Genomic DNA, 22,377 nt, shown 5'->3' with positions numbered 1-22,377 from the left:
ATAGAAGGCAGGAGACACAGGCTGCAAGTGACTGAGAACAAATCCGGCTTTTGGAAAAGCAAGATTTGGTGTTTGTAGTAATCCCAGTGTGTGCAGAGCACGTGCAATTTTCTTTGAGGTGTTTCATTTTGTACCAGACCAGGAGCACACACCGGCCCTGCTCCCGACTGCGGTGGGCAGAGACACCACAAAGTATCTGGGAGGTTTCAGTAAAAACCAGCCGACTTCCAGACGGTTTCACTGTTTAGAGCCCAGGGTTCTGGGCATTGCGAATCACACATTTTTGAGATGTACTTACAGATAGAGCTTGAGTAATCTTTGTTATATGATTAATAATTGTCATTGAGTGAAAAACACAAAGCTTTACTCTCCAGAGTCTTGAAGAACAGAATGGGGTGGTGGACACAATGTTGCATTTTCCTCAACCTGCCTTTTTTTTTTTTTTTAACTTGTTGAAAACTCTTGTAGAGTGTATTGTTTAATCTTCCTGCCTAGTAAGAAAAATACAGGAAGCATAACAGAACCTCAGCCTGATGGTTTTCAGTGCATTAGGGCCGTTCCGCAGGCAGGGCGCTCCCGTTCCGTAATCATTGATAAGATGGGACGGAACGCACTGACCCAGACACAGCGGGAAATGACACTTGGTTTTAGCCAGTCCTTCATATTGCTAAATCTATGAACTTTTTTTTTTGGCTTAGATTTGTGTCTTTTTTTCCCAGTGTAAAATGCAGCAAAATACTCTGGTTTATTTCGGGTTTTCAATACTTAGTTCTTGTTGATTGAGGCGTCACTGTACTGGCACCCTGTAAACTTGAAGTTTCTTTTTCCAGTGAGAGTAATCAAGGTGTGAAGTAGCCACCATGTTCTAAGGGATGGAGCGAATTGCTGGTCCTATCTGTTTTGGCTGCTGCGGGTTTTGCTTATGGGATATCCTCGTGCCCTCAGTAACTCCTTTGCTCAAGGTGGTGATTTAGGGGGCTGAGAATTTGTGGTTGAAATACAGTGCTTTGCAAAGTTGTACTAAACTTCTGCAGTCTGATTTAAGGTTTGTGGAGACTTGAGTCCCCAGTATCACTTTGTTGCCATACTTTGCTGTGAGGCTTGTGGAGCTGGGGTGCAACTCAGAAAAGCAGCCCAGCATCCTCACTCCAGCTGGGCGGTCCAGTGCGGTCCCAGCGCGAAAAGTCAGTGGGATCCATACCAAACACTCCCACACAAGAGGAATGGGGGGTCCCAACAACGGCTTCAGTGCCTCGTGGCTGCCAGAGCTCCCTCCCTCCATGGCATCTGTTTCGCTTGCTCTAGTTCCCTGTTAGAAGTGATTATTGGAGATATTTAAGACCAAATCCGTGATCAGGTATTATGCAGAAATGCATTGATAATTATTCCATAATTGGCAGTTTCTCCAGTACTGGGGAGCAATGCCACTGGAATTAGGTTTGCAGGACCTCAAGGATGCTAGGAATGGCAATCTTGTTATATTTTTAAAAATCATAACAATATACTCACAGACAAGGACCTTTGATTTATTTTATGGCTCTCTAGAGAAAATGAGGTTGATTATTTGAAAGCTAGTTTCTTGGTCATTTCAAATGTGTTCATGTTATTTATCGAAGTGCTGCACCAAGGGGGAGCCACATAGGAAATGTATATTTGAGTCTCATATTGACAACTTTCTAAACACCTGAATTTGCTAACTTGCACCAGTGCCTCCATGTTAACTCCTGGGGCTGTGTGAGTCAGAATGTTTCTTGCTTCTTGAACGTGTGCAAAATTGTTTACATTCATGCATGATTTTTAAAGAAATATTTTGAATAATTCTATGGTGTCATTAACGTGCCTGATGCTATATAAGAAACAGATTGGCCGGGTGCAGTGGCTCACACCTGTAAACCCAGCTTTTTAGGAGGCCAAGGTGGGCGGGTCACTTGAGGTTGGGAGTTCAAGACCAGACTGACCAATATGGTGAAACCCCATCTCTACTAAAAATACAAAAAAATTAGCTGGGTGTGGTGGCGCAAACCTCAGCTACTTGGGAGGCTGAGGTGGGAAAATCACTTGAACCCAAGAGGCAGAGGTTGCAGTGAGCCAAGATTGCATCACTGGACTCCAGCCTGGGCCACAGAGGGAGACCCTGTCTCAAAGACAAACAAAGAAACAAAAAAACCCAAGAGATTATAAAAAAGAATTTTGTGACCGTGAAGATCTTGCAGTTAGGCAGTGGACATGCCCATGTGTGGTGACTGGCCCATCGGCCTCAGGAGAGCGCTTAGCACGGTTGGTGACTGGTGACTCGCCCATTGGCCTTGGGAGAGTGCTTAGCACAGCGACTGGCCCATCAGCCTCGGGAGAGCGCTTAGCACAGTGACTGGCCCATTGGCCTTGGGAGAATGCTTAGCACGGTGAAGAGGAGCCTCTTACTGAGTTTCAGGTGAGACGTAGACAGGCTGACATGATAGCAGGGAAGAATTTCAAATTCAAAAGGAGTTTCTTATGGTTTCTGTTTTAAAAGATGATGTGGAATCCTAATAGTGTCATCACAAACGCCCTGTGGTGATGGGCGGACCCCTTTGGAAGGACGTGTGGTGGTGCCTGTGTTACCAACATACGGAACTCAAGAGCCTGCTGTTGAAATTACTGGGAGTGCTGGGTGCTGCCTGCACCTGCCACCTGCCAGCTGCCTGGAAGCCCAGTGGCTGCTGGCGTCTGGTTCCCTCAAGGGCCTGAGGACCTGAGGCTGCTGTTATTAATGCAGGGAGATCACCCTGGCGGTAGAATTCAAAGGGCATTCATTTTGCTAATTTTATACAAAATGATACAAAACCTAATGAATAGGCGTGTAGTTAATCCCACATTAGTCCCCATCAAACGTCACGTGGTATTGATGCCGAATGAGAAGGGCAGCTGCTTTTCATTATTCAGAGTCTCTTCTTTATCGTAGGCAATGCTTTCCCGGGAATTCTGCTAATTTATGACCTTGGGTATGAGCACAGGGTATTAGTGAATATTAAAAATAAGTGGGTTTTGCTCAAGGAGGCACTTACTCTACCACAAAGTACATAGAAATGACTGGTAGCTACTTTTAATCTCCGTGGCTCAGTCACATAGTTGAACTGGCAGAAGAGAAAAATCCTTTTTATTCTTCATTTCCTTGGTAGTTTCTTCTTAAATAGTATATTTCTGATCAATTTTTGTATTGCTCCTTTCAAAGAAAAGGAAATTCATCATCCTTTAGAAACAGTGTTTGCTTTTGCTGGCTCCCAGTCTGCAGAGACCCCCACCTGGTGGCCTGTGGGGCTGCCTGTGGTTTATGAGCTTATTGCCAGGAATCCCCTCCCATGCTCGGCCGTTTCCTTCAGGCCGAGTTCAGGCTGTTTCTTCAAACATTCCCTCTCGGGTGCCACGGAGGGTGTGTCTCTGGCACTCAGCCCTGTGTGGTGGGGGTGTGGCTCATAGGGGGCTCCTGTGCTGACCCTGAATGGTGGGGTGAGGCTCATGGGGGGCTCCTGTCCTGAGCAGTTTCCCCCTTTGACCTCAGCATCCTCCACCTGACAGCCTCTAAGACACGGCATTCAGCTGCCATTGTTTCTTTCAGCCTGTTGGAGAGGCGCCCCGTGTCATTTCAGTAGCAGCGCCTCTGTATTCAGAGGTACGGTGACTTTCCGTGACGTCCTCCTGCTTCTGCCTGTTCGGCATCTTTGTGAAGCTGGTGAGTGTCAGAACAGGGTCGTGTCTACTGTGCTGCTGTCTGTGTTTCACGTCTCATATGTAGCGGGTCCACATGGAGGAAGAGGCTCCCCTCCTCTCTTGTGAGCCTCTCTTGAATCCCGGCTCAGAACTGGACTCTGTGCCGATGCCTGGACCCCATAGCCCGCAGCGTTCTGCGTTAGTCACAGGCCTCTCTGCTGGAGCAAGGGCTGCCCAGGCTTCTGGCCTCTCATAAAGCAGACAAACGTGTTTATTTTGAAAAGTGTAATGGCACAGTGAAGTGAATTCCTTTATAACACATACTTACAATCCAGCCAGCCTTAACTATCGACCCCAGGCAGGCATCGGTGCTTCACAGTCTGGTCCGCTCTGTGCGGATTCTGTCTTGGGCAATGCAGCACACCTTCCTAAGGTGATATCACTCTGGAAGTCAGTGGCCCTGCCCTCCAGAAGCTCCCCCCACCCCAGTGCCAGGGCTGTTCAGACGGGAGTTCTTAGGGGCAGTGGATGGCACATCGGGGAGGGCAGGGCAGGGCTTGGATGAGGCTCCACAGAGAAGCTGGCCTTTGGGCAGAGCACGGGGACTAGTGTGGGTCTCAGGGACTGAAGGTGAGAGGAATGAGAATGGTGCAGCCTGGATGTGGGGTCCAGTGTGCCAAGGACATGCCAGTAAGAGGCTGGCAAGGTGGAATTCAGAATCGGACTTCATAGTGTGGGAACTTCATCTTCAGCAGCCACTAAGAAGGACTTGGGCCTGAGTTTCGCTGCAGCTGATGGAATCAGCTCCGCTGAGGTGGACACAGGCAGGTTGGCCCCGGGGGAGGGGGAGGGGTGCCTTGCTGCTGCAGCATTGGTCCACAAGCGGCAGACATTCCTCTTCTGACTCCCGCACACCAGCTCCCCAGGGAGGCCACGCCGGGTGGAGCTGCACGCTGGTCACCAGCAGTGGGGCCTAAAGCCATCCACGCTCCCACACACCCACTCCCCAGGGAGGCCAGGCCGGGTGGAGCTGTGCACTGGTGGGGCCCGAAGCCCATCCGTGCTCCGGTAGCACCCTCATGATTAAGAGATTGGAGCAAGACAAGAGGAACTCCTGAGCCGTGAGTGTGGAAGGGAAGTTGCACTCTTATTAGAAATGAAGGAGGATGCTTTGGAAATGTTCAAAACAGCCACTTGCTGAGAAAATTGCCTCCATGTGCAGGTGAATGAGACACCTGTCAAACTGATGAAAGTGACTCTTCAAGGACCTGCACTCTCCTCAAGGGTCTTCCAGGCACGGGGATCCCAGCGCTCCCCTTCGCCAGACCTCCAGGGTGCAGCTGAGGAAACAGCGCCAGGGCAATGAGACTGGAGGTGTGGCCTGGGCAGCCCGGCTCCAGGTTCCGCTGCACGTGGGCCGCTGTGTCACGTCCTCCATGGAGCTGAGCTGCCGCCAGGATCAACGCAGGCTGGGGGCTCCTGGGCTCCGGCTGTGGCTGGCGTGGGGCTCGTGCTCATCCTGCTGCTCCGCAGCCATGAGGTTGAGGATCCCACAGCTCGCCTGGCTGAGGTGTCACCCAGAGTGGGCGAGGGAGATGCTCAGAGGGAAGCACCGCGCTCTCCTCCTGCTCTTAGAATGTCCCTGACTCACGGCACAGACACAGACGATGAGGAGTAACTAAAAAGAGGAGCCTCTAGGAGAAAAAGATGAAGGAGTGGAGGGCGCGGCGTGGGAAGGGTGGGCTGGTGGTGCTGGTGGGGCCTGCACAGTGGGCCCCGCAGGCTCAGTGCCCGTCTCCTGCTGGACCTGCTGCGTTGGGGGCGGGGAGGGGGCCTGCAGTGTGTGAACCAGCCCCAGCTTGTGTCCAGGGCCACGTGGGCTGGACATGGAACAAGAACTCCCACCTGCATGGGAGCGCCTCCCCTGGGCTGCCGGAGAGACCAGCAGACAGGAACATTGGTAAGGACTATGGCAAGGTTCTGCTGCCGAAGAGCAGGTGCCCTGTGGCTGCAGCCCCAGGAGGTTGTAAACAAGTTTCGGTTTGGATGGAAGCTTTAGGGAATCGGAGATGGTAGGAGCTGCACCCCATGACTCCATTCTGAACAGCCAGGTAATTACTTCTGGCATTTTGACAAGTGTTTGCAGGAGTGGAGCTCGGGGCTGGCAGCACCCAGGACCTGTGCTGACCTTCCCGGCTGCGAGGACAGAGGCCACCCATGGCTCTGTAATTACAAGTCCTGAAAGCCGCCTTCATCATGGCTTTACCCTGAGCGCAGACAACGCTGTGGTAGAAAATAATTGCATCGCCATCATTGACAGGGCTACCAGCGTGGAACTCCAGGAGCCGCACTTGGGGGACACTCAGGGTTGCTGCTAAATGAAGGGCTAGGAAACTGTGTTGCTCAGCAGCCACTTTTCTGTGTTTATTTTTATACAGAGGGGGTTTATGCACTGGAAATACCATTCATGGGAGCAGCTCGTTCTCACCTGCAAATGAATGAGCAATGCTGATCCTGCTGGCAGAGGGTGCTGCCTGGTCCTCTCTGACTCACTGCTGGGGAGCACCTGGCCCCCCTCCAACTCACTGCTGGGGAGAGCAGGTTCCATTTCATCCTCACTTTCACGTTCATTTAGAATTCACACCCTGATCAGGGAGAAGAGCCCCCAGGGCCTCCAGCTTCCCCTCCACCTCGGGAGCCACATCGGCACGTCCACTGCGAGGGGCTGACTGTCACAGGTGGCCACGGGAGCTCACCCCTAGTTGGCTGGGGTTTGGGAGCAGCCTAGATAAACACCCATAGAAATGCCGCTAAGACCTTTTCATGCCAAAACTTGTAAAACCCGCTTCTGAAAAACATGAGTGAGAGTTTTGAAGTGCATGGGATTCTCTGTAGGCTTTCACATGTGCAGGAGGCTTCCATGGCCAGAGGACCTGTTAGAAACACAGTGAATCACCACCACCTCCCTGCGCCCTCTGATGCCTGGGAGGCTGCCGAGGGGGTCTCAGCCGTTCTCTCCACGGAACGCCCAGCCTCCCAGCAGAGGGATCTTCGGCAGGAGACTGTGATGCCGGTGCAGTCGGCTGCCGGGGCAGGTGAAATCCAGCAGAAGGCCCTGTACCCTGGATGTGCAGGAGGGGGTTTTGCTGACTGTTTAACGGTCATGGAGCACGTTGTGGGCGTCGCTGAGTTTCCCAAGTATTACTCTTCCCCGCACATGGGTTTCTGTCTTCACTGCCCCAGGCCCCGTGGGGTTAGAGACTGACGGGAGGACGGCAGGACGGCTGGCGGCCGTGGCCAGGACACGTATGTCCTCCTGTGGTAGCCGCCCTAGCCCACTGGAGATGAGCTGTGCTGGAGGGGAGTCCCAGGGGAGCCGCGTCTGCTGGGGAAGATGCCGCTGGGCTGTGGGCCTGGGGGACGAGGCCTCAGGTTTTGCTGGAGGAGCCTGCTGTCCACTTCGCTCTCTGTTTTGCTGTGTTGAAGCCTGGTCCTTCCATGATGTGAGGCTGCCGTGCCTGTTTTCACAGCCTTTTCTTTTGCTCTTTGTCCATAAGCGAATGCTGTTTCCACTCTTTCCCTCACCTCTGAATAGAAAGGGCAGTGTCTTCATATCTTAGTAGGAAGTGGCCTCATCTCCGCATAGAAAGGGTAGTGTCTTTATACCGGAGCAGAAAGTGGCTCATTTTAACTCAGGGCTGTGTGCTGCAGGGCAGCTTGGCAGGGCATTGCTTTGAGACCTGAAGGAGGAAAGCAAGGGGTGCCCGAGGAAGGTGCACTTGGAGCCTGCAGGGAGAGGCCAGTGCGGCCCTGAAGCCAACGCATGGGCCCACACCCTCCCCTGGGCACCTGGAGACACAACTTCCAGCCAGCATACAGGTGCCCACCACGCTCCTTCTTCCTGCAGCTGCGGCTCACAGGCTGTCTCTGAGCTGAGGGGAAGCCGATGTCTGCCAGAAGCCACTTCTTGGGAGTTCTTCTACCAATACCAATTCCCATGGCAACTCGACAGAAGCAGTAAGGGCAGAGGAGCAGAGATGGTTCTGAGTGCAAAGATGGTGCTGAGTGCAAAGGTGGTGCTGAGTGCAAAGGTGATGCAGAGTGCAAAGATGGTGCTGGGCACCCACCTCCCCAGCAGATCCTGCCTCAGCTACAGCCGAGCCACTGCCCTCGGTCCCTGGTGGTCGGCCCAGGAGTCCTGCCCTGCAGCTGCACCAGGTCACCAGCCTGGGCCATCTTGGGCAGGGCAGAGGGTTTCTCCTGCTCTGCCATGCCTATGGGCCCCTTGGGACAAGCTCAGGTCTGGAGACATGAATTGTCCAAATATTATGACTTTTGAGAGACTCTGAAGGGCTCAATTATTTAAAAAATTCTGTTCCGCCAGCCCGTTGGCATCTGAAGCTCTCCCTTGTTGTCTCCTTGTGCTTTGGGGACCCTACAGGGCTACATAGCAGCTGGAGTGTGTGGCACAAACCCCTTGGCAGTTGGTGTCCCCTGTGAGTGCACAGTTGATCAAACTAACACAGAGTCACCTTGGTGAGCCCAGGAAAGTTCCTCCTGACACCAGGACTCGGGAGAAGCAGCTCTTGGTTGGAAGGCAGGGGAGGTTCAATGAAGTCCGAGAGCTGCCTGGGATGGGTAGGGAGGGGTCCCTGAGCACTTGGGACCAGCATGAGGCTATTCAGCACTTGGGAAACAATTGCTCAGAAGCTTGTCTGCTGGGGACGCTTGTCACAGGCAGGTCTTACCTGGTCAACACCCGCCCAAGGCCCCTGGGCTCTCAGGCCTTGCGTCTGATTCTTTGCACTTTTCCTCCCAGCACGGGAATGCCAAAGCTCTGAAGGCCCATTCTTGAAAATTTACCTGATGATTCACACGGCAAGGCTGGCATCTGAGTCCCCTGGCCCTGTAATCGTTCTTAATAAGGAGGGCACTGCACACCACCAGGCCTCGGACTTATCGGCCAGGACAGCATTCTAGGTATTTGCATTATTGGACAAGAGTCCTTGGGTGAGGATGAGTGGGTTAAGTGCACGCTGGTCAGCAGAACCAAAAGGGTTCAACTGAATGGCATTTAGATCCTACATGAGCACCTCCACACCACGGGCACCTCCATCACCACGGGCACCTCCACCACGGGCACCTCCACCACCACGAGCACCTCCGTATGACGAGCATCTCCACCACCACGGGCACCTCCATCACCACGGGCACCTCCACCACCACGGGCACCTCCATCACCACGGGCACCTCCACCACCACGAGCACCTCCGTACGATGAGCACCTCCACCACCACAGGCACCTCCATCACCACGGGCACCTCCACCACCACGGGCACCTCCATCACCACGGGCACCTCCACCACCACGGGCACCTCCACCACCATGGGCACCTCCACCATGGGCACTTCCACCACCACGGGCACCTCCACCACCACGAGCACCTCCGTACGACGAGCATCTCCACCACCACGGGCACCTCCATCACCACGGGCACCTCCACCACCACGGGCACCTCCATCACCACAAGCACCTCCATCACCATGAGCACCTCCATCACCATGAGCGCCTCCATCACCATGAGCACCTCCACAGCAGTTGGCTGCTTACCTAGTGAAGCTGAGGGCAATGGAGCCTCCTTACTCTAGGTCAGTCCCTGCTTTTGGATGTCTGCTGTGTTGGCCATAGTGCAGTGCCCCATGGATTAGGCACCAATCTAGGTCAGGTATCAGCCTCTCCAGCCCTGCCTGGATGTTCTGTGCCACTTCATGGCACCTGAGGTTGGCAAAATAGAAGAAGGAAAAACAGGAGCTTGGAGTTCAGAACTTGAGTTCACAGCACCCTCCTAGCTACTTGCTTGTTTTGTGACTTTGGACGACTCATTGACTGTTTTCAAACCTCAGGGTGCCTTCTCTGTCAGCTAGGGCCAATAGTTACACTCCGCAAGGCTGCATTCAGATCAAATGAAGTGGGAATAATTTGATGTGAGAGCAAAATGTAAAGTCTGAGCAGTTTATAAGTTGTTGGTTGCCATTGCTCACTCAAGATGTCCATTGGCCTTGCGTGCCTGGGCATCCCACGAATGCCTGGAGTGGGAACGATGCCATGGCAAATCCTCATGAAGTACTCTCTTTTCAGTAGTGTTCTTTACTTGGCTACAAGCGGACAGTAAGATGTCATGGGGTTAGAAGAATAGCAACAATCGTGGGTAAAGAATGGAGGAGGTGGGGCATGGTGGCCATGCCTGTCATCCCAGCACTTTGGGGGTTAAGAATGGAGGAGGTGGGGCGTGGCGGCCGAGCCTGTCATCTCAGCACTTTGGGGGGTTAAGAATGGAGAAGGTGGGGGCGTGGTGGCCATGCCTGTCATCCCAGCACTTTGGGGGTTAAGAATGGAGGAGGTGGGGCGTGGCGGCCGAGCCTGTCATCTCAGCACTTTGGGGGGTGAAGAATGGAGAAGGTGGGGGCGTGGCGGCCGAGCCTGTCATCTCAGCACTTTGGGGGGTGAAGAATGGAGAAGGTGGGGGCCTGGTGGCCATGCCTGTCATCCCAGCACTTTGGGAGGCCAAGGCAGGAGCATCACTTACCAGGAGTTTGAGACCAGGCTGGGCAACATAGTGAGACCCCATCTCCACAAAAATATTTAAAAATTTAGCCAAGCGTGGTGGTGTACCTGTAAGTCCCACACAGGAGGTTGAGGTGGGAGGATCTCTTGAGCCCAGGAGTTCCAGGCTGCAGTGATCTGTCACAACCATGGTCACAACCATGCCACTGCCCCTGAGCTTGGGTGATAGAGCGCAACCCTATCTCTAAAAATGTTGTTTAAAAAGAATGGGAGAGGATCTTGAGCTGATAAGACCCACCGTGTCCGGCACTAAGACATCTTCTTGCAGTGCTGCTCACTCCTCACTGGACTGTTTTCAGTGTCAAGACGAGGCCGCTTCACTAACGAGATGCAATGATTCATATGATGCAAAGCCCACGGCTTACAGAGAGCACGTGAAGACGGTGTCGGCAGCAAGGTTATCACATCCTCTGGCAGGCAGCTTGGGAAGGGAAGTTTCAATCTGTGTTGATATTTTAGCACTGATTAAAGGTGGATGTACAATTAGACCTTTTAAATTTAAAGACAGTTTGCACTCTATCAACACCTTGTCTTATTACAGTTGTAAGCCATGAGAAAGCCAGTTAAGAATGAGAAGTCATGGGCAAAAGTAATTACACAATTTCCTCGTGTGGTATAAAATGGTACAAATCGAAAATCCCATCAGCTTCACAGCCCTTGACCGACCAAAATGACATCCCCCAATGAGTGCTGGTGGCAGGAGCTTAAGGTGCTTCCTGCTTAGAGAGATCTGCATTTCTGTTTAGAATGAAGCAGGTGTAGATACCTTAGTTCACAGTGATGATTTGGGCTGAGTGCTCACATTCAATAGGCACCCGGTTCCAGTGGTTTGCGGGGTTTGACGATGCATTTTTAAAATGAAGCCGTACCAGTGCAGGCCCATGCTTCCCTGAGGATGCGGCCTCTGTTCTGCTGAGTGCAAAGGTGGTGCCGAGTGCAAAGGTGGTGCTGGGCACCCACCTCCCCAGCAGCTCCTGCCCCAGCTGCAGTCCAGCCACTGCACTGGGTCCCTAATGGTCCTGGCGTGGGAGCTGTGGCCTGGGCCTCCTGTGCGCTGCACTGTACCCTCGGCTACCATGAGCATGAGCACCCCACGGGGACAGCAAGCTCAGCACCCGGTGGGCCTGATCAGACAGTCACCTGCATCGTTTCATGGCTTTCTCCTTCATGTTGAAGGAGTGACAGGGACAGTGAGGGATGAAGTCCCCACGCTCTGGCCTGCTCTGCTCAGTCAGGGCCACTGGCATGGGCCGTTCTTTCCCTGGGACTGCACAGCCTAGACCCCCACCAAGTCCTGGTGCCCACCCTGGCTCAGCTCTCCTCCAGCCCAGCATGCCTACCTTCCTCCCTCCTTTCCCCATACCCGGTCCCGCCATCTCCCAGCTGCAAGGTCCATGCCACCCCACAGGAAGAGCCTCAGCGGCTGTCCTCAGACCCCACCCTGTCTGCCCCGACCCTGCCACCTCACCAAATTCTAAGCACACTATGACCCGGCCTGCCCCGGTGTGTTGCCCGTGGCCCGGCCTGACCTGACCCAGTGTGCTGTCCATGGCCCGGCCTGACCCAGTGTGCTGCCCGTGGGCCAGCCTGACCCAACCCGGTGTGCTGCCCGTGGCCCAGCCTGACCCGACCGGGTGTGCTGCCCGCGGCCTGGCCCGGCCCGGTGTGCTGCTCTGGGAAGGAAGCCTGGTGGGAACAGTGCTCACTCACTCACTCTGTCACTCGCTCACGCCTTCACGCCTTGTCTCTGGCAGCTTTCCCCACAGGTAGAGCTGCGTGGTCACAGTGGAGACTGCCTGGCCCACAAAGCCTCCAACATTCACTCTCCAGCCCGTTACAGAAACCTTTTCTCAAGATTGTAGAACAGCAGTTCTGCAAACGGGGCCCCTGAGCATCAGCTGGAGGTCGTTAAAAATGCAGACTCTTGGGCCCCACCCCAGAGGTTCAGAACATGTCCTGGAGGCAAGGCCAGCAAGCCATTGGGAGCAGCCCCCAGGGACCTCAATGGCACTGGAGCCGAGTACCACTCACAGCTGCAGTCCAAGAGCTCCTGAAGACAAACCCCTGCCCCCTGCCAGCTGGGAGCTCCTCCACAGTAGGCACTCAGCAAATGCCTGCTGGCCGGAGCAGCGGCAGGGAAGGTAGAGGACTGCAAGGCATTGGAAACGGCCCCTCTGCATCAGGAGACACCCTGGGTGCAGGAGGAGGCTTCGCTGAAAAGCATTGCAATAGCATTATCACATACGTGGAAATAAGAATTGCATCTCAACTCTTCCCTTGCCCTCCACCCATCTAACACACCTCAGCCCTCCTGTGGCCATAGTAACATGAACAGTAACTACAGCAGCAGGCTGCTTAGCTGCCAGGTGTAAGAAGAGAAATTTCACGAAAACAGGAAAATATAGCCTGTTTTTCTCCCCAGCTCTAACCTTTCAACCTATAACTACTCCCTACTGTAATTTTTGTGGGATTTGCTGATATTGAAGGAAGATGATTGAAAATCTGCTTAAGATTTCATCTTTATTTCCCGCTTGACAGGCCTAGGGCCCCACTGAGGAAGTGTTTCTCTCTGCAGAGCCCTCAGCCACCCCATATGTCCCAGGGATGTGCTCAAGTCACGAGGACCAGTCCTTTGTGTCACATCCTGAGGTCCAGGGTCACCTGCCAGCCTTGCCGTCTGCTTGGCATTATTAATTTTCCCATCAAGTATACAATCTGGGTAAGGATGTATTCGTGAGGGACTTCACCAGGTGAGAGTCACCACAACTCAGGTGTCAGGTGTGTGTTTTCTAAAGCTGATCTTAGCGTTAACGTGCTCCTGTAGGGAAGCTACTTTCTGTCTCTCTACAGTGCCTGGTTTTGGAATTTCTCCACGGTGTTTTCTAAATGTCTTGTGACGCCAGCTGAAAAGGCTGTGTTCCTTTGAGCACTCAGAGCCCTTCCATACTGAGGAGTTGGGAGGTGGTTGAAGGAAAGGAAGCAGCACAGCTTAGAGCACATTCTGTGGCAAAACTGCCAGAGAGAGCCTGGGGTAGCCACGCTGCAGGTCAGTGTGCCTGTCGGCCCTGGCCCTGAGCCTGGCAGCCCTATGGGATAGGGCCCATATTTAGAGCCTCATTTCATCCTGGAGCCAGAAGGGTGGCTGTTTGCAGAGAAGGCCTTGAATGGAGGGGACTCATCCACCTCATGGAAGGTGCCATCCCAGGCTGGTGGTTGGGAACCGAGAGGGAGGCAGAGGGGGCACACCCTCTTGCTGATGGAGTCTTATTTTTTGTGATGCCTCCGAGCCTCAAGACCCCCAAGCTCACAGCCATTCCTTGCTAGAGAAACAAAGCAGCATATTATGTGATTTTCAGAGGAAACAAACGGAAACATACAACGTCATGTCAGAGGGACGTGGGACACATAGGTAAACTGAGGCATGGAAAGAAAGCCCGTCCCTGTGTGAGGTTAGAGAGCCAGGGCAGGATCTTTCCCTGAATGAAACTCTTTGCATGCAGTCCTGCCCATCCACCTCTTCCCTTTTAAAAACATTTTCTTCAAGAATTGAATGGCCACATAATTTCTTATTCTAAAATAAGACAGAAAGTGCCATTCCCATGCTCTGGGATAATTTCCATTTTAAATACGCAATTTCTGCTCTTTTAATAGAAGTCAGATTTCTTTTATCTGTAATTAAATCCAGAATATGTTTTTTTTTAAGGTCCTCGTGGAGTTTTGACTTTACTGTTCTGAAAATGAGTAAGAGTTCTGAGCGTCAGTTTAATGAACAACTCAACTCATTATCCGCTGGTTGTGAAATACAAAACCTTGGTCTGACCCGTGGGGGCCGTGTGGTGGTGGCAGCCCCTGCCCTCCCCCCCGGGTCTGCTGGCTCCATCTGCCCCGCCAGCCACTGTCTTTCTGGCCGCAGCCCGTTAGCCCAGGGCCCTTTCAGCACTGACCTGAGACTTGGCTCTGACTTGGTCAGATGACCATGTGAACACAGCTGCTTCTGGAGGCCCATATTCCGCAAACCATGCCCCTGCTCACTGCAGGATTCTGCACGTTGCATTTTGGAGTGAGTCTTCGGTAGACCTTACAGGACTCCCCCATGATCTTATGTCCTTGGTTTTCATGAGGGGTGCGAGGTAAGAAACTCGTTGAGAAAACTCACCTGAAGCTGCTGAGGAGGCTCCGCCAAGTCTCTCAGCCAGAACACGCCTGAGTGCATCTTGGGGCCCATGGCCAGGAGGGACGTTGGTGTTCCTGGTGAACTGCATGGTTCCTGCCACCAGACAATCAGAGCCACTGCCATGTCAGGCGTTTCTCTCGTCCCGAGTCGGCAATCTCACTCCCAGATTTTGTGCTCACCTGCTTAGCTTCTCTCACCCAGAAGTGTGCCAGATTACAGTCAATTACCAGATATGCAGCACCATCTTTCTGCCTTTCTTCCCCTGGATTACTTGTTTCTCAGCCTTGGTCTTTATTAAGCTGAGTGTTTATGCCTGCACTGCCTGCAGCCCCTTTGGAAGCAGGTGAAGCATCCATCATCCTTAAAATTGGCCACTCTGTGCCCCATCCCCAGGAGGCCCTGGCACTCCTTTCCCCAGGGACACCCGACAGCCCAGCGCAGTCATCACAGAGCCACGCTGTGACTTGGAGGAGAATGGGGTTGAGCCAGGAGTCAGTTCTGTTGCGGGGAGGGTGATCCTTTCTCTTCCCTCCCGTGCAAGTAGAAAATGTCCCCCCCACCAGTCAGCTTCTGGAAATCACTGGCACAGGGAGGGCTTCGGTGAGTGGGAGATGACAGAGGCCTTGAGGAGAAGAAAAAGGAGCATCTGGGGAGGAAGGAGTCCTTGGCGTCCCTCAGACACAGTGTGTAGATGGCTCTCTTTTTAGCAGCCAGATTCCAGCAAATAGCTGGACAGGAAACCATGGGGCAGTGTCTGGCGTGACCAATGTGTCCAAGCAACCTCACAGCGTTGGGCTCCCCAGGCTCCCCCGGCTCCCCCATGGCTGTGACCCCAGTCTCTGGCCCCACAGCTCCCTCATGCACCTCCCATGCTGTCCCGGGGGCTGTGGCTGTCCTGGGCATCTCGTCTTGGTCGTCTGGGTAACAGGTCCTGAGAGACGTCCCCAGGAGAATGCTGTGCATGTCCCAGGCTCTCCAGCTGCTTCTGACCCCTGGACTTGGACACCCAGCACATGTTCAGGTTGCCAGAGTCAATGCGCTTAAACCCCAACTTGCTTGGGGTGCCTGTTTTTTAGATGAACGATGTGGAATTCACCCCAGGTTTCTCTGTCCTCGTATGTGGGAAGGTTTGTACTTGGAGGCTGAGACCTCATCGCCTCTAGCAGCAGGCACAGGCCCCTGCATGGCCACATTCTGCTGAGATGGTCCCTGCTGGTGGAATTGTGGTATCTCACTGAGCATGTGTGTTGTCTTGCTGTATGAGCCCGTGTCTCACTTTGTGTGTGAGTGATTGTGTGTAGTGTGTGTCTCTGAGTGTGTCTCACTTTCTGAGCACATACATATGTGTGTAAGTGTGTAGAATGGTCATTAGCTAATTGGTATTAGGTTTTGTCATGGTTGCCTTCTGGAAACTCTGTAGGGCACCCCATTCCCTGACCTGCTGTGTCCGGAATTGGTGGGTTCTTGGTCTCACTGACTTCAAGAATAAAGCCACGGACCCTTGCAGTGAGTGTTACAGTTCTTAAAGGCGGTGTGTCCCAAGTTTGTTCCTTCTAATGTTTGGACGTGTTCAGATTTTCTTCTTTCTGGTGGGTTCATGGTCTCGCTGGCCTCAGGACTGAAGCTGCAGACCTTCGCGGTGAGTGTTAGAGCTCATAAAGGCAGTGCGGACCCAAAGAGTGAGCAGCAGCAAGATTTACTGCAAAGAGCAGAAGAACAAAGCTTCCACAGTGTGAAAGGGGACCCAAGTGGGTTGCCACTGCTGGCTCGGGCAGGCTGCTTTTATTCCCTTATCTGGCCCCACCTACATCCTGCTGATTGGTCCATTTTACAGAGAGCTGATTGGTCTGTTTTACAGAGAGCTGATTGGTCTTTTTTGACAGGGTGCTGATTGGTGCATTTACAATCCCTGAGCTAGACACTGAGTGCTGATTGGTGTATTTATAAACCTTGAGCTAGACACAGAGTACTGATTGGTGTATTTACAAACCATTAGCTAGACACAAGAGTGCTGATTGGTGTATTTATAGTCCCTTAGCTAGATATAAATGTTCTCCAAGTCCCCATCAGATTAGCTAGATACAGAGCACTGAATGTTGTATTTACAAACCTTGAGCTAGACACAGAGTGCTGATTGGTGTATTTACAAACCTTAGCTAGACACAGAGTGCTGATTGGTGTATTTACAATCCCTTAGCTAGAGGTAAATGTTCTTCAAGTCCTCACTAGACTCAGGAGCCCAGCTGGCTTCACCTAGTGGATCCTGCACCAGGGCCGCAGGCGGAGCTGCCCGCCAGTCCTGCGCTGTGAGCCCACACTCCTTAGCCCTTGGGCGGTCAATGGGACTGGGCACCGCGGAGCAGGGGGCGGCGCTTGTTGGGGAGGTTCGGGCCGCACAGGAACCCATGGTGAGGGGGAGGCTCAGGCATGGTGGGCTGCAGGTCCCGCGCCCTGCCCCATGGGGAGGCAGCTGAGGCCCAGCAAGAATTCGAGCACAGTGCTGGCGGGCCCGCACTGCTGGGGGAACCGGCGCACCCTCCACAGCTGCTGGCCCGGGTGCTAAGCCCCTCACTGCCTGGGGCCAGCAGCGCTGGCCGGCAGCTCCGAGTGTGGGGCCCGCCGAGCCCACGCCCACCCAGAACTCCTGCTGGCCCGTGAGCACCACACACAGCCCCAGTTCCTGCCTGTGCCTCTCCCTCCACACCTCCCCACAAGCAGAGGGAGCTGGCTCAGGCCTTGGCCAGCCCACAGAGGGGCTCCCATGGTGCAGCAGTGAGCTGAAGGGCTCCTCAAGCAGGGCCAGAGTGGGTGCCAAGGCTGAGGAGGTGCTGAGAGTGAGCAACGGCTGCAAGGGCTGCCAGCACGCCGTCACCTTTCACTGCCACTGACAGTGCCTGGGAAACTGCAGAGCCCCCCACACATGTGCACTGACTGTAACAGCAGGAATAGAGCCAGCACCTGCAGCCCTGGCTGGTGTCCACAGGACTGAGTTTCAGTCCCACAGCCTTGACTTACCTGTGATGTTGGACACGTTGGTCTCCTCCAGCCTTGTTTTCTCCATCTGTGAACTGGGCCCACGCTCCTCTGCTGTGAGCTGATGTGAAGCCACCTCAGATAACCTCTGTGCTGGGTGCTCCGTGCCATGGCCGTCGCCCATCGCTGTACTGAGGCTGTTGCAGAAGTTGGCGTGGGCTCTGGGCTTCCGCACCAAGGTGCGAGATGCTCACCCCGTGGAATGAGGTTGCTCTGACAGCAGGACCATGGCTGTGTTCATGCCCAGCTCCGCCTTCGTGGGACACCACACATGGGCACTCCTTCTGGTTGGGGAACAACTGTCATACTGGATTGTGTTCCTTTTTTGCCTTAAATTATTAGCTGCCATTTTTGCTCATCAAAAAAGTGGCATTAGGCACTTCCACATGGATCAAAGGGCCCTGTCGCTAGTGGGTTCCTGCTCAGAGCGGCTTGTGTGATGTTTCATCTTGATGCTTTGACAGGTTAACAACCTTCTCATCAGGATCATTGTTAGGTCCTTCAGTTGTGGTCCTGGGGACCGGTGACGAAGGACACCCCCATTGCATCTCAGCTAAGGCTCTTGGACCACGGGCAGCGGTGCTGAAATGACAATCCTGGAGCCACAGGCTTCCTCCGTCCACAGCCACTGTGCTCACGGACGACACACGTAATTGTGGACACCACTTTGCCACCACGACTGTTTACGCTGCAGCCCCAGGGGCCACAGCAGCAGCCGGTCTCTCCTCAATGATGGTTCAGTGCTGAGTGCATTGGTGGCACGGTCCATTTCTCTGCCGAGCGCTTGTGTTGTGCCTGGGTTCTGAGCCACAGCGGCAGGTGGATGGGAGAGATTCCCTCGGAACAGGTGTCTGGAGCAGGCGGGTTGCGGGGCCGCTGTCAAGCGCGTGGGGACTGTGCCTGTGGCTTCAAGCGCGTGGGGACTGTGCCTGTGGCTTCATCCCTGCGTGGACTCAGTCCTCCCCTTGTTTTAAGTGGTCCCTGGGTCCTTTGTGCACATCAGTAATTGCAGAGGCGGGACGCGCATTCTCTGAGCGGAGCAGCTTGGCTGGGCTTGTCCCTTTAATTTGCGATGCATCACAACAAATGATTGTAATCAGTCACCGCCCGACGGCGGCCCGCTCTTCCATGACCACCCTTCACTGAGCCGGCGGCTGAGCGACACGGACAAAGCCGCCTGGCTCAGGGTTGGGGAAAACACTCTTTAGTCAGTAGAGTTAAACCACCTGATTTATTCCATATTGTGGAAGGTCAGTTTGATTTAAGGAAATGTCAGTTTGATAGAATGTTTTGAAAGAAATGCAGCTCATAAATACTGCGCTGAGAGCTCAGCCTTGATACAAGCTCACTTTGTAAAATAACTTAATAAAGGAAACTTTTGATTCAAACAAAAAGCCTTGAAAGGTCCTTCTTCATCCCTCCAGGCCATCCTTCTTAGCAAGGCCTACATGGTCTCTTTCCATGCCATTCATCGCTTTGCAAAACCTTCCCATATTCATAAATAGGCAAAGGTAATGAATGCAATGTCTCTAGCAAGCTGCCTGGTGTGCAGTGGACACTCTGTCAACCATTGCTGGGTGACACCTGCTGTGGGGATAATGAGACCTCCAGAAAGTTATGCTCAAAACCTAACCCCTGCTACCTGTGGATTTGGCCTTATTTGGAAATAGGATCTTTGTGGATGTCAATAAGAGGAGGTCAGACTCCATGAGGGTGGGTCCCAATCCAACATGACTGTGTCCTTAGCAGAAGAGGGGATCACCTCGTGAAGGCACAGACACAGAGAGCAGCCATGCGCAGACAGAGACGGAGCGGTGCGGCCACAGCCGTGGGAGCTCGGGAGAAAGCAGGTTACACACACACGGCGAGACAGTGAGACCTGTGATGGCGGCCGCTGGGGGCTGCATGGGAGACGGGGGAGTTTCTACCCGGCGGTGATGTCTCACCGTGCACAAATGGAGTGTGGCTGCAGTGATGTCTCACCATGGGCAGATGGAGTGTGGCTGCAGTGATGTCTCACCGTGCGCAGATGGAGTGTGGCTGCAGTTATGCGTCACCGTGGGTAGATGGGGTGTGGCTGCAGTGATGTCTCACCGTGGGCAGATGGAGTGTGGCTGCAGTGATGTCTCACCATGGGCAGATGGAGTGTGGCTGCAGTGATGCATCACCGTGGGCAGATGGAGCGTGGCTGCAGTGATGTCTCACCGTGGGCAGATGGGGTGTGCCTGCAGTGATGTCTCACCATGGGCAGATGGAGTGTGGCTGCAGTGATGTCTCACCGTGGGCAGATGGGGTGTGGCTGCAGTGATGTCTCACTGTGCACAGATGGAGTGTGGGCGCAGTGATGCGTCACCGTGGGCAGATGGAGTGTGGCTGCAGTGATGTCTCACCGTGGGCAGATGGAGCATGGCTGCAGTGATGTCTCACCGTGGGCAGATGGGGTGTGGCTGCAGTGATGTCTCACCGTGGGTAGATGGAGTGTGGCTGCAGTGATGTGTCACGGTGGGCAGATGGGGTGTGGCTGCAGTGATGTGTCACGGTGGGCAGATGGGGTGTGGCTGCAGTGATGTGTCACCATGGGCAGATGGAGCATGGCTGCAGTGATGTCTCACCGTGTGCAGATGGGGTGTGGCTGCAGTGATGCGTCACCGTGGGCAGATGGAGCGTGGCTGTAGTGATGTGTCACCGTGGGCAGATGGAGTGTTTCTGCAGTGATGTGTCACCGTGCGCAGATGGAGTGTGGCTGTAGTGATGTGTCACCGTGCACAGATGGAGTGTGGCTGCAGTGATGTGTCACCGTGGGTAGATGGAGTGTGGCTGCAGTGATGTGTCACGGTGGGCAGATGGGGTGTGGCTGCAGTGATGTGTCACCATGGGCAGATGGAGTGTGGCTGCAGTGATGTCTCACCGTGGGCAGATGGAGTGTGGCTGCAGTGATGTCTCACCGTGGGCAGATGGGATGTGGCTGCAGTGATGCGTCACCGTGGGCAGATGGAGTGTGGCTGCAGTGATGCGTCACGGTGGGCAGATGGGGTGTGGCTGCAGTGATGTGTCACCGTGGGCAGATGGAGCGTGGCTGCACTGATGTCTCACCGTGGGTAGATGGAGTGTGGCTGCAGTGATGTGTCACGGTGGGCAGATGGGGTGTGGCTGCAGTGATGTGTCACGGTGGGCAGATGGGGTGTGGCTGCAGTGATGTGTCACCATGGGCAGATGGAGTGTGGCTGCAGTGATGTCTCACCGTGGGCAGATGGAGTGTGGCTGCAGTGATGTCTCACCATGGGCAGATGGGGTGTGGCTGCAGTGATGTGTCACCGTGGGCAGATGGAGTGTGGCTGCAGTGATGCGTCACGGTGGGCAGATGGGGTGTGGCTGCAGTGATGTGTCACCGTGGGCAGATGGAGCGTGGCTGCACTGATGTCTCACCGTGGGTAGATGGAGTGTGGCTGCAGTGATGTGTCACCGTGCGCAGATGGAGTGTGGTGATTCTACTGCAGCAAGTGGCTAGATTTTCATGGAAGAAAAGAAAACTCTTCTTTGTGCAGATTTACTTACAATAGATCGTTGTACTTATTTATTTCTAGATAATTATTTGTAAAGCCTGCAACTAAGGAAGCATTCTTTATACGGGTTATGAGGAGGGAAACTTTCCCATTAAACAGATTAGCAGGAAACAAGAAAAAAAGATAATGTCGTATTCGTAGACCTGAGGACTTTAACTCCTTCACGGCCCGTGTTCCTTGGGAAGCTTTTGCTGTGTGTTTTTCCAGGTGTGGTCTGGCTGCCATTGTGGACCTTGTGCACATGAACATGGCAGATGGGGGCAGATGAGGGGTCCCAAGCAGCCACGCTGAGGAGCTTTGGGGAGTGGCGGGGATGCTGAGGCTGGGTTCTTGGAGACTTTGCTGTGGTCCTTTTCCTCATGGGGAAGTGGGGCCTGGGCTCTCTGGGGTCCTCCATGCACCCACTTCCCTTTGCTCAGGAGGGGAGGGCAGCTGGCCATCTGCCTCACCCACTCCAGGCCACAGTGCCACAGTGTTACATGTGTTTCCCAAACACAGACTAGGAAAGAATCCAGAACTCCATTGTGGGGCCAGCAGGTGAGACTGCAGGGGCTATTCCTCGGGTGTACCTGCTCGGTCTGTGACTGACTGTGTTATGGAATCCAAATGCTTGTCCTGAAAAAGAGACCATCGTCATTGGGCTTTGCTGCCTGTAACGTGGAAGTTCATCTCAAATCCTGTTTTTCCCCAAGTTTGACGATTCTAGCAGAACAGTCATGGGAGGCTGTCGTGAGATTCAGTTTCCTGTGGGCACAGCAGAAGAGCAAAGTTTCTGGTTCATTCTGTGGTTGCCGAGAGGCAGATGTGCTGGGCAGGTGTCGATAGGAAAAAGCAAAAAGGAGGGAAAGGTGGGTTAAGGGTCATTTCTGTATTTATCATAAAATAGAATTGCAGAGGATTGATGATAGATGCTCCCGCGTCCACAGGTGCCAAGCGGAATCGGGAGCTGGGCAGCGTCCCCGAGTTGCCAATAACCACAGAGGGCATGACCTTGAGGTCGCTGGGTGGGTCTAGTGCATCTTTTGTTTTTGTTCGTGAATTTTAAAAGCTTGATGGACACATCCGAGGTGCCTGATCATCGGATAAGGGCGACACTGTGAGCCTGGAGTGCCATGAGTGGAGCATGCGTCCCGATGTGGGTGGCACAGCTGCACCTGCTTCCACCGTGCTGGATGGCCACTCACCATCCCCTGACCTGGGATGATCCGTGGGACTTAATGAGCAGCTTCTGTAAGGACTCCAAGGGGTTCAATGAGAGGCACTGCCAGGGAGAGCCACCGTCCTGCTGTGTTGATT

At 53.8% G+C, this 22,377-nt stretch overlaps 1 protein-coding gene across 7 annotated transcripts in view; it reads left to right on the top strand.

Annotated features, from left to right (window-relative positions):
• The window catches only part of PTPRN2 (protein tyrosine phosphatase receptor type N2), a 1,123,220-nt gene that overhangs the window by 517,944 nt on the left and 582,899 nt on the right, over positions 1–22,377 (top strand). The gene's annotated exons all lie outside the window — the stretch shown is intronic.

The sequence above is a fragment of the Pan troglodytes genome, chromosome 6 (assembly GCF_028858775.2).
Source record: "Pan troglodytes isolate AG18354 chromosome 6, NHGRI_mPanTro3-v2.0_pri, whole genome shotgun sequence".
Classification (NCBI taxonomy): Eukaryota; Metazoa; Chordata; class Mammalia; order Primates; family Hominidae; genus Pan; species Pan troglodytes.
This window is presented reverse-complemented; position numbering and strand designations above follow the sequence as displayed.